Consider the following 13,254-nt stretch of genomic DNA (forward strand, 5'->3'; position numbering starts at 1 on the left):
GTCTTTCACATATATTCGAAACAGCACTTGTCCTAGGACTGACCCTTGTGAAACCCCGCTGTTCACAGGCTTTCACTCTGACACCTCGTCACGTACCATGACTCGCTGTTGTCTTCCCAACAGGTATTCCCCGATCTATTGCAGAGCCATCCCTGTAAATCCGTCTGGTCCTCTAGCTTTTGCATTAATCTCTTGTGTGAAATTGTGTCAAACGCCTTCTTACATCCACGACAACGCAGTGTACCCATCTGTCTCTCTCTTATCTTACTGTTGACACCCTGTCATAGAAGTCCAGTATGTTTGTGACACAGGATTACCCTTCCCTGAAATCGTTCTGGTTGTCGTTTATAAACTCATTCGATTCCAGGTGCTCCACTACTCTTCTCCTGACAATCTTCTCCATGACTTTGCATACTATACATGTCAGTGACAGTGGTCTGTAGTTTAATGCTTCGTGTCTGTTTCTTTTTTTAAAAATTGGAACTACATTTGCTGTCTCTCATAACTCAGGTAGTCGCCCTGTATCGATAGATGTCTTGAAGATTGTTGTTAGTGGTACACATATCAGCTCTGCTCCCTCTCACAGGACCCATGAGCGTTTGTTATCCGGCCCCATCGCCTTTGAGGTATGTATTGTGTCGAACACTTGATGGTGTACCCCACCTCTCCATCTTTCCGGAGTCCCTTCTGTCTCCTCAGTGAACACTTCTTTGAATCTCATCTTGAGTTCCTCACGTACTTTGTGGTCATTTCTTGAGATCCCCCTTCTTCCTTTCTCAGTCTGATTACCTGGTTCTTGACTGTTGTTTTCCTCCTGATGTGGCTGTACAATAGCTTCGGGTCAGATTTAGCTTTCAATGCTGAGTCATTTTCGTATTGTTGTTGAGCTTCCCTTCTTACCTGTGCATGTTCTTTTCTGGCTCTACGGCTGCTCTCCTTATTCTCTTGGGTACTTTGCCTTCTATACTTCTTCCATTTTCTAGCATACTTGGTTTTTGCCTCTCTACACCTTCGGGTGAACCAAGGGTTTATCCTGGCTTTCTCGTTATTTCTGTTATTCTTGGGTACAAACCTCTCCTCAGCTTCCTTGCATATCGTGGCCACATATTCCATCATCTCATTTACTGACTTCCCTGCCAGTTCTTTGTCCCATTGAACCCCGTGCAGGAAATTCTTCACGCCTGTGTAGTTCCCTCTCGTGTAGTTTGACTTCATTCATTCGTCTTGCCCTTCCTCGTGGCCAGTGACTACGAGGTCACTGGCCCCGAGAGGTCTTTCATATGTTAGGTCCTCAATATCTGCACTACTCAAGGTGAATACTAGGTCCAGTCTTGCTGGTTCATCCTCTCCTCTCTCTCTGGTAGTGTCCCTTACGTGTTGGTACATGAGGTTTTAGAGTACCACCCCATCATCTTAGCCCTCCATGTTTCTGGGCCTCCCATGTAACTCCAGATTCTCCCAGTCACCCACAGTCATCAACTTTGCCTTTCTCGCACGAGCCCTTCTGGCCACTTCAGCCTGTGTGTCAACCATCAGACTGTTACTCTCATACTCTCGCCTTGGGCTTCTGTTGTTCTGTGGTGGACTGCAATTACCACCTATTATCTAGTCTCTTGCTTCTCCTCAGTCTCCTCTTTCCAGCTCATCAAAATTCCATTGGTTTTTGATGAGCCATGCCACTCTTCCATTCCCTTCTGTTCCCTCTGTCTTTTCTCATGACGTGATATCCCATTGGAAAGATGGCATCTGCTATCATTCCTGTGAGAGCTAAGGTTTATGATGTCTGGTGACGACTCTTTGATTCATTTATGCCACTCCTCCCACTTATTCATTATTCCTTAAGCGTTGGTGTACCATACCTTCAGCATCATCTCCAACACTGTATTCTGTGGGGTCTGTGGGGGTGTTGGACCTGGCAGTGTGCTGTGGGATTCTACAGCATAGTGTGGGGTGGGGCTGTAAGTTTGGATTGTGGGTTATATTGGGAAAGTGTGTTTGGCTGTGGGGTTTTGAGGGTGGTTCTGTGTGTCCTTGCACTTGTTGCTCTGCCCTGCTCTCGTTATCTTCTGCTGATTCTGCACTTGTATCTCTTCCTAGCCCATTTCGTTTCTGTGTCTTCTTCCTTAGCTGCTGTCATTCTCTTCTTGTTCTGTCACAGTCTAGGAACATCCTCTTGTATGTTGATGATTCCTTCAGCGGTAGTTTCTCTTGCAAGATCCTGTTCCACACTACTTCTGTCTTGAAACTCAGTTTGACAGGCTGATTTCTTCCCTTCAGTCTCCTGTTTTTCTTTCTGCCATCTTTCATTGTGTATCCTCCCTTCGCTCTCCTGAAGCCCATAAATAAACACTGACTTCTCCTTCTCCTTCATCCATTGCCTTTCCCTCTGTGCCTCTGGGTCCTGTTTGTATATGACTATAGTCTCCCTTATTTTTTCCTGTAACTCTTGGTGGCATGGTCATACCTCTGCATAGGACTTGTCACCTTCTCTACCTTCTCCACCCTCACTTACTGCTATCCCTGGTTCCAAGAGTTCCACCCTGTTGTTCCTCAGCTTTGCTTGGTGGACCAATAGGGCCTTAGTGCAAGTCTTGTCTCCTTCCTTGCCATTGGACTCCTCATTCAGTAGGAGTGTACCTGCTTCAGATGTTATGTCTCCTCTGGGCAATAGCCCTGTAACTTGCTTCAGCATAGTTACCTCATATTCTAGGGCTTGTATCCTGGCTTCAGCTTGTGACTCCTATTTCTTCTTCTCTGCCTCCATCCTCTTCTCCATTTTCACAGAAAGCTCACCTAGTTTACTCTGTCACTCTTGTTCCATCTTTTTATATCGCTCTTCCACCCATTCTTCCTTTCCAGGACCATCTTCCTCTGATCCCCTGAGCCTTCGACTTCATCTATGAGCCTTCCCCCCACCCCCCAATCTTTTTTAAGGGTTAGGTGTAGTAGTGCGTGTGTCTGCTGTTTGTGTGTGGGGGGGAGTTGTAAGAGAGAGATGGGGAGAGGTAGGGAGAGGGACAGGGAGAGTGAAGGAGAGGTGTAGAGTGGAAAGGGGGGTAGAGGGAGAGGGAGAGAAAGGGGGGTAGAGGGAGAGGGAGAGAAAGGGGAGAGAGAAAGGAAAGAGAGACGGGGCAAGGAAGAGAGGAAAAGGCAAATGGGGGAGAGAGGGAGAGGGAGAAGTAGGGGAAGGAGGGGGAGGGAGAGGAGGAGGAGGAGGAAGAAGAGGAAGAGGAGGAGAGCAAGAGAGTGAGAGGGAGAGAAAGTGAGACAGTAAGAGAGTGGTAGAGTGAGACAGTAAGAGAGTGTGAGTGAGAGAGTGGGAGAGCGAGACAGTAGGAAAGAGTGGGAGAGGGAGACAGTGTGGGTGGGAGAGTGGGGCAGTGAGAGTGAGAGAGTGGGGCAGTGAGAGTGAGAGAGTGGGAGAGTGAGACAGTAAGAGTGTGAGAGTGTGTGTGTGTTCTCACCTAATTGTACTCACCTATTTGAGGTTGCAGGGGTCGAGTCCAAGCTCCTGGCCCCGCCTCTTCACTGTGTGTGTGTGTGTGTGTGTGTGTGTGTGTGTGTGTGTGTGTACTCACCTATTTGTACTCACCTATTTGTGGTTGCAGGGGTCGAGTCCTAGCTCCTGGCCCCGCCTCTTCACCGGCTGCTACTAGGCCCTCTCTCTCCCCGCTCCATGAGCTTTATCAAACCTCGTCTTAAAACTGTGTATGGTTCCTGCCTCCACTACGTCATTTTCTAGGCTATTCCACTGCCTTACAACTCTATGACTGAAGAAATACTTCCTACTATCTCTCTGACTCATTTGTGTCTTCAACTTCCAATTGTGGCCTCTTGTTTCTGTGTCCCCTCCCTGGAACATCCTGTCTTTGTCCACCTTGTCTATTCCACGCAGTATTTTATATGTCGTTATCATGTCTCCCCTGACCCTCCTGTCCTCCAGTGTGGTCAGGCCGATTTCCCTTAATCTTTCTTCATAGGACATTCCCCTTAGCTCTGGAACTAACCTTGTCGCAAACCTTTGTACTTTCTCTAGTTTCTTGACGTGCTTTATCAAGTGCGGGTTCCAAACAGGTGCTGCATACTCCAGTATGGGCCTGACATACACGGTGTACAGTATCTTGAATGATTCCTTACTAAGGTATCGGAATGCTGTTCTCAGGTTTGCCAGGCGCCCATATGCTGCAGCAGTTATCTGATTGATGTGTGCTTCCGGAGACATGCTCGGTGTTATACTCACCCCAAGATCTTTCTCCTTGAGTGAGGTTTGCAGTCTTTGGCCACCTAGCCTATACTCTGTCTGTGGTCTTCTGTGCCCCTCCCCCATCTTCATGACTTTGCATTTGGCAGGATTAAATTCGAGAAGCCATTTGCTGGACCAGGTGTCCAGTCTGTCCAGGTCTCTTTGAAGTCCTGCCTGGTCCTCATCAGATTTAATTCTCCTCATTAACTTCACATCATCTGCAAACAGGGACACTTCTGAGTCTAACCCTTCCGTCATGTCGTTCACATATACCAAAAATAGCACTGGTCCTAGGACCGACCCCTGTGGGACCCCGCTCGTCACAGGTGCCCACTGTGATACATCATTACGTACCATGACTCGTTGTTGCCTCCCTGTCAGGTATTCTCTGATCCATTGCAGTGCCCTTCCTGTTATATGCGCCTGATGCTCTAGCTTCTGCACTAATCTCTTGTGAGGAACTGTGTCAAAGGCCTTCTTGCAGTCCAAGAAGATGCAATCAACCCACCCCTCTCTCTCTTGTCTTACTTCTGTTATTTTATCATAAAACTCCAGAAGGTTTGTGACACAGGATTTGCCTTCCGTGAATCCGTGCTGGTTGGCATTTATACTCCTGTTCCGTTCCGTGTGTGTGTGTGTGTGTGTGTGTGTGTGTGTGTGTGTATGTGTGTGTGTGTGTGTGTGTGTATATATACATATATATATAATATATATATATTATATATATATATATATATATATATATATATATATATATATATATATATATATATATATATATATATATATATATAATATATACGCGCTTGCCGGCGTGGAGGGAGGGAGCCAGTGTGTTGTGCTCCATATATTCTGTGTGTAAACCAGGAACCAACATGGTTTACGCGGGCCAGTTTCGGCAGACATCATCGTGAGTATCCACCGGAGATCACAGAGTTGTGACAAACCTCTGCATCGGACCATTGCTTCTGGATCAGTGATAGTGCAGTGTGCGTGTTGGGATTTGGAAGTAGCGGTGGTGAGGGGATCCTGGCAGTGGAGGAGGTTTTGTTTACATCTGTGACCGGCCGGGGTCGTGGGTTGGGGAAGGAAGTGGCCGCCCACGACACGGTCATTGGATGGTGAACAGAAGAACACCTTGGTTAATAGTGTGAGCATGGTGATTAGTGTGCCAAATGGCGAGGGTTTTTTCTAAATGGAACAATAAGTGTATAACAATTAGCAAAAGTTAGTCAGTGATGTGCGTCTTAAGCGAACACACAGGGCCACTCCCTCCCCCCTCCCCCATCCCAGATCCCCTCCCCTCATCCCAGCCTAGGCCCACTGGCTTCCTGACCAAGGGTGTTGCCGTTTAGTGCCCCACCAATTACAAGTTCCGCCGCTCGCTACTCCCCCACCTTCATTCCCCAATGCATCCATGCTGCCCTTCACCCGTCACCCCACAGCTGGCGCCCTCCCACCCCCACGATATCAGCAATGTCACAAGTAGTCGCGGGATCCCAGGAATCTTCACGACAGAGCCAAAGCTGTCGTTCACGAGGCATCTGCCGGGTGTGCCACAGGGAATGTGCACTCAATCCCACATCTGGCAAAATCCGTGTACACAATGGATGTCTAGGCTCCAGGAGAGCTCCAAATGAGAACAACCAACAGCCTCCCCCAGCAGACAGGGCTGACAGCTACCGTGACTTCACCTCTACAGAGGACCTCAAATCTGCAATCAAATTAACATCCACCAGGACTCTGACACACATCCCCAAAGCAGCTCGCCCTCAAGCTGCTAGCAAATTCACTGACCTTCTGAAGAAAGTCAACGATGCTCCTTCAAACAACAGATCCTGGCACAACTTGCTGCTTTTTGGCAATGCCTGTTTGGCTGTCCCACCAAGGAGGGACAAGTCACTAGCAACACATTTTATTAGGGCAATAAATGCATTCCCAAGGGATGACAACCTCGTCCGTCTCCCCCCTAGGGCGACAAACACCCGCCGGGCAAATGCCAACAACAGGACACCCGACACCTCAAAAATCAGAGCCCAAATTAGCAAAAAAATAGAAGAGGGTAATACTATTGGAGCTTTGAGACTTATAACCAGTAAGGATACCATCGCTCCCAAGGATGTCAGCACGGCGCAAGCTCTGAAGGACAAACATCCACCCAGGGCTCCCAGTACCAACATTGACCTCCCTGACATTGCAGCAGGCGAAGAACATCTAACCTTACAGGATGCTGATGTGTATAAAGCTGCTATGTCATTTCCACAAGGTTCAGCAGGAAGTTTCACCGGTTTAAGGCCTCAACACTTAAAACAAATACTCAATCCAGCACTTGGTGAGGTTTCAGATAGGCTGCTGTCTGAACTCACCAAATTTTCCAACCTGTGCCTGGCTGGCAGTGTCCCAGAGGCCACCAGACCCCTTTTTCTTTGGTGCCTCATTGTGTGCCCTCCGGAAAAAGGATGGCGGAATCAGGCCCATTGCAGTGGGTAACACCCTTCAGCGCCTAGTCGCCAAGGCTGCAGTAAGAAGGGTGAGTCAAGAGGCTGCTGCAATGCTGAAACCAACTCAGCTCGGTTTCGGCGTTCAACAGGACTGTGAAGCAGCTGCCCACGCAGCACGAGTATATATCAAAAACATGTCCTATGAAAAAGCCTTGGTCAAATTGGACTTTGCCAATGCTTTCAACTCAGTCAGAAGGGATGCTGCTCTCCAAGCAGTTTATAGAAACTTCCCTTCCCTTTACCCCTTCATAGAATCGTGTTATAGTGTGACTTCCAAACTATTGTTTGGGGACCATGAAATTGACTCATGAAATTGACTCGTGTGAGGGCATGCAACAGGGGGACCCTCTCGCCCCCTTTCTATTTTGTTTGGTCATCAAGGAAGTCATGGAGGCACTCTCCAGCGAGCTCAATATCTGGTTCCTGGACGACGGTACCCTAGCTGGCACAACAGAATCTCTCCTAGAGAACATCAGTAAAATTAAAGACATGGGAGAAAGCCTGGACCTTTCTTTAAACCCCACCAAATGTGAAATAGTTTCTACCAATCAACAGATGATCCAGAATATTAGTGCCGTTTTACCAGGAGCACGAGCCATTGATCCAGCCAATAGCACTCTCCTCGGTGCTCCTCTTGGGTCCAATGCCATCGATCTGATCCTAGGAAAAAAAGTCTCAGACCTCCAGACGATGGAAAGCAAGATGAAAAACACTGACACACACGATGCCTTCTACCTACTCACCAGGTGCCTGTTAATCCCAAAACTTACCTATTTTCTGAGATGCTCCCCAGCCTTCAGCAGTCCAAAACTCAAGGAATATGACTCTCTCCTGAAGGCCATGCTAGAGAGTGTATTGAATCTTTCCCTTGACGATGGACAGTGGTTGCAAGCCTCACTTCCGGTAAGGCTTGGAGGGCTAGGAGTACGCAGATCCTCCCAGATTGCTCTACCAGCTTTCCTATCCTCTTCCGTTGCATCAAACGAGTTGATAAGACAAATTCTTCCTGACACTCTCAGTGACTCAGCAGGAGTAGAAGACCCTAGCTATGCCAGTGCTATCACCGAATGGGAGACTCTTGCTGCTCCAGCACCAAACCCTAGTGCAGCACTGGCTCACAAACAGTCAAGCTGGGATGGCCCAATTGCTGAAAAGGTGCTTGCCAACATGCTCAGGGCTGCAACATCAGATAGGGAGATTGCCCGTCTCCAGGCTATGAGTGCACCTCACTCCGGGGACTTCCTCAAAACAGTTCCCATATCGGCAATGGGAACGCGACTCGATCCTATGACCCTCCATATTGCAGTGGCTCTGTGCCTTGCTGCCCCAATTCACACAGAATATATGTGTATTTGCGGCGAAGTGCAAGCAGACCAATACTGTCTACATGGTCTTAACTGTTCCAAAACCAAGGGCTGGCATGCAAGACACAATGAGGTCAACGACATCATTAAGAGAACCCTTGCTACAGCTGGATGCCCTGCCGAGAGGGAGCCACGATCACTTGCAGCAAACAATACCCACAACCCAGCACACCGCCCCGACGGGATCACTATCTGTCCTTGGAAGAATGGCAAGCTCTTAGCATGGGACTATACCTGTGTGTCCACACTGGCTGACACCTATATCCATCACAGTGTGGGGCGAGAGGGAGGAGCTGCTGACCACAGGGAGGAGTACAAGATCAGCAAGTACAGGGACATTAGCCAACAGTATCAATTTGTCCCAGTGGGATCAGAGACCTTGGGATCATGTGGAATAAATGCCACACGCTTCCTTAAAGAATTGGGTTCCAGACTCATCGACACCACTAGGGACCCAAGGGCAGCCACTTTCATGTTCCAGCGCCTCAGCGTCGCCATCCAGAGGGGAAATGCTTGCTGCATACTTGGCTCACGTCCAGCCTTGGAGGAGCTGGAGGAAATTCATGATCTTTGATACATTGTGCCATTGTATTCATGTTTATGTTTTTTTCTGTAAATGTATTTTGTTTATTAATAAATGTTCACATAGAATAAAAAATATATAGGGGGTGGTAGGAGAAGAAAATATTCAAACAGCTCCGGGAAGAACCTTGAGTTTTCCCTGAGGTACGTTTATTGTCTTCTCTGAGGATGAGGGTCCCCATTCCAGCTATAGAGGCGGTACTTTAAAATTAAAATATATATATATATATATATATATATATATATATATATATATATATATATATATATATATATATATATATATATATATATATATATATATATATATATATATATATATATATATATATATATATATATATATATATATATATATATATATATATATATATATATATATATGAGGAGTTTCTGTATGTGTGAGTGTGAAGGTGGTTCTTGTTTATTTAGGCTGTTAATGGTTAGTAGGCTGAGTGTGTGCACATGCATGTGTGTGTGTGTGTGTATGAGTCTCTTCGAATGTCCACACTGTCTCTGTGTATGTTAAATTACTCTGTCAGTTCTAGAAACCTCTTTATCCTGCTCCTACCCTTATTTAGCAGCTATGTTAGTATATGTTTGTTTAATGGCAGTTTTGTCTGACCTTAGCGCCTGTACACACGCTCACTAGAGTGTGTGTCGGCCTACATGTGGTGACCCACACTATCCTACCCAGCTTTTCATTCTTACAATACGTTAAGTGCTGTATGTATGATATTCACCTCTTCAGAGTAAGGTTTATGATCCCCAGCTACCAGTGATGCAGGACCAAACGCCAATCACACAACATGCAACCACAAAAAGGTACTGTACATCACGTCTAGCAAAGGCGTCGTCTGGGCTCCCAGCACTGTTTTGGCTGCATAATGATTCCTGTTATGGCGGCACTCCTAATGTCATGTTCCCCTTCCGCGTCTTCTTTATATTTTTTTTTCTGTTCATATTAACCTTGCATCAGATACTGCTCCAGGGTTGCAATATGCTATCACGTGAACAATTTAAACCCTTATTATCCACACTAGTTTTAGAAAAACACCAGAGTCCAGAGAATGCTACATATTTTCCCTTTATTTTTTTTTCTTTTCTTTCCCCTCACTTTATGATTGTTTTATTATTCACTAACTCATCTATCCTTATTCCCCTCACTTTATGACTGTTTTGTTATTCACTAACTCATCTATCCTGATCTCTTATCTCACTGGCTTGGGTCACACTTATTCAGTTTGAATTTGCAAGTTACTGGCTTGTGGCAACAGCACCTACACCCAACAGTAGGCTCCCACTCTCTCTTTCCTGACACAGATTCCACTTTCAAATTGTTTTAAACTAATTGTAGTCCTCACCTCCATTTTCTGATTTAGGCCAGCTTGTATTTCACTTCTCGGGTTGTTGTTCACTAACACTGACAGCTTTCGTGATCCTTGTGTGTGTGTGTGTGTGTGTGCGTGTGTGTGTGTGTGTGTGTGTGTGTGTGTGTGTGTGTGTGTCTCAGTAGTAGTACCAGTTCCTAGTAACCAGTTACCAGTAACCAGTGTACCAGTAGATGACTCACTACCAACCGTCTGTGTGAATCACTGACTGTTATTCATGTTGCTGCTGACCATAGCATGATTTCAAACACTGCTCACCCTGTAGGCACTTGTGAGTCAGTTTAAGAGAGGGAGCAGCGAAAGGCAGGTATGCTGATGGTGCTTCCCATTCTTCCCGTTATATATTATACTTACTACCAGCCTACGTGAGTATTTTTACCCCATCCACGTAATCGAACCCACATGACATGTGTGTGTGTCTACTCACCTAGTTGTACTCACCTAGTTCAGGTTGCAGGGGTCGAGTCCAAGCTCCTGGCCCCGCCTCTTCACTGGTCGCTACTAGGTCACTCTCCCTGAACCATGAGTTTTATCGTACCTCTGCTTAAAGCTATGTATGGATCCTGCCTCCACTACATCGCTTCCCAAACTATTCCACTTCCTGACTACTCTGTGGCTGAAGAAATACTTCCTAACATCCCTGTGATTCATCTATGTCTTCAGCTTCCAACTGTGTCCCCGTGTTGCTGTGTCCAGTCTCTGGAACATCCTGTCTTTGTCCACCTTCTCAATTCCTCTCAGTATTTTGTAAGTCGTTATCATGTCCCCCCTATCTCTCCTGTCCTCCAGTGTCGTCAGGTTGATTTCCCTTAACCTCTCCTCATAGGACATACCTCTTAACTCTGGGAATAGTCTTGTTGCAAACCTTTGAACTTTCTCTAGTTTCTTTACATGCTTGGCTAGGTGTGGGTTCCAAACTGGTGCCGCATACTCCAATATGGGCCTAACGTACATGGTGTACAGGGTCCTGAACGATTCCTTATTAAGATGTCGGAATGCTGTTCTGAGGTTTGCCAGGCGCCCATATGCTGCAGCAGTTATTTGGTTGATGTGCGCTTCAGGAGATGTGCCTGGTGTTATACTCACCCCAAGATCTTTTTCCTTGAGTGATGTTTGTAGTCTCTGGCCCCCTAGACTGTACTCCATCTGCGGTCTTCTTTGTCCTTCCCCAATCCTCATGGCTTTGCACTTGGTGGGATTGAACTCCAGGAGCCAGTTGCTGGACCAGGTCTGCAGCCTGTCCAGATCCCTTTGTATTTCTGCCTGGTCTTCGATCGAATGAACTCTTCTCATCAACTTCACGTCATCTGCAAACAGGGACACCTCGGAGTTTAATATTTCCGACATGTCGTTCACAAATACCAGAAACAGCACTGGTCCTAGGACTGACCCCTGTGGGACCCCGCTGGTCACAGGTGCCCACTCTGACACCTCGCCACGTACCATTACTCGCTGCTGTCTTCCTGACAAGTATTCCCTGATCCATTGCAGTGCCTTCCCTGTTATCCCTGCTTGGTCCTCCAGTTTTTGCACTAATCTCTTGTGTGGTACTGTGTCAAACGCCTTCTTGCAGTCCAAGAAAATGCAATCCACCCACCCCTCTCTCTCTTGTCTTACTGCTGTCACCATGTCATAGAACTCCAGTAGGTTTGTGACACAGGATTTCCCGTCTCTGAAACCATGTTGGCTGCTGGTGATGAGATCATTCCTTTCTAGATGTTCCACCATTCTTCTCCTGACAATCTTTTCCATGATTTTGCATACTATACATGTCAGTGACACTGGTCTGTAGTTTAGTACTTCATGTCTGTCTTCTTTTTTAAAGATTGGGACCACATTTGCTGTCTTCCATGCCTCAGGCAATCTCCCTGCTTCGATAGATGTATTGAATATTGTTGTTAGGGGTACACATAGCGCCTCTGCTCCCTCTCTTAGGACCCATGGAGAGATGTTATGTGGCCCCATTGCCTTTGAGGTATCTAGCTCACTCAGAAGCCTCTTCACTTCTTCCTCGGTTGTGTATACTGTGTCTACCACATGGTGGTGTACCCCACCTCTCCGTCTTTCTGGAGCCCCTTCTGTCTCCTCTGTGAACACTTCTTTGAATCTCTTGCTGAGTTCCTCACATACTTCACGGTCATTTCTTGTTGTCTCTCCTCCTTCCTTCCTTAGCCTGATTACCTGGTCCTTGATGGTTGTTTTCTTCCTGATGTGGCTGTATAACAGCTTCGGGTCAGATTTGGCTTTTGCTGCTATGTCGTTTTCATATTGACGTTGGGCCTCCCTTCTTATCTGTGCATATTCGTTTCTGCCTCTACGACTGCTCTCCTTATTCTCCTGGGTCCTTTGCCTTCTATATTTCTTCCATTCCCTAGCACACTTGGTTTTTGCCTCCTTGCATCTTTGGGTGAACCATGGGCTCATCCTGGCTTTTTCATTATTCCTGTTACCCTTTGGGTACAAACCTCTCCTCAGCCTCCTTGCACATTGTTGCTACATATTCCATCATCTCATTAACTGGCTTCCCTGCCAGTTCTCTGTCCCACTGAACCTCATTCAGGAAGTTCCTCATTCCTGTGTAGTCCCCTATCCTGTAGTTTGGTTTCATTTGTCCTGGCCTTCCTGCTTCCCCCTCCACTTGTAGCTCTACTGTGTTTTCGAAGCTCAAAACCACATGATCGCTGGCCCCAAGGGGTCTTTCATATGTGATGTCCTCAATATCTGCACTACTCAAGGTGAATACTAAGTCCAGTCTTGCTGGTTCATCCTCTCCTCTCTCTCTTGCAGTGTCCCTTACGTGTTGGTACATGAAGTTTTCCAGTACCACCTCCATCATCTTAGCCCTCCATGTATCTTGGCCCCCATGTGGCTCCAAGTTCTCCCATTCGATCTCCTTGTGGTTAAAGTCGCCCATGATCAGGAGCTTTGCCCTGCATGCCTGAGCTCTTCTCGCCACTGCAGCCAGTGTGTCAACCATCGCTCTATTGCTCTCGTCATACTCATACCCTGGTCTCCTGCTGTTCTGTGGTGGGTTATACATCAGTGCAATTATCACCTTGGGACCACCAGAGTGAAGCGTTCCCACTACGTAATCACTTTCTTCTCCGCTGTCTCCTCTCTCCAGCTCATCAAAATTCCATCGGTGTTTGATCAGCAATGTCACTCCTCCACCC

The sequence above is a fragment of the Cherax quadricarinatus genome, chromosome 2, assembly GCF_038502225.1.
Source record: "Cherax quadricarinatus isolate ZL_2023a chromosome 2, ASM3850222v1, whole genome shotgun sequence".
NCBI lineage: Eukaryota > Metazoa > Arthropoda > Malacostraca > Decapoda > Parastacidae > Cherax > Cherax quadricarinatus.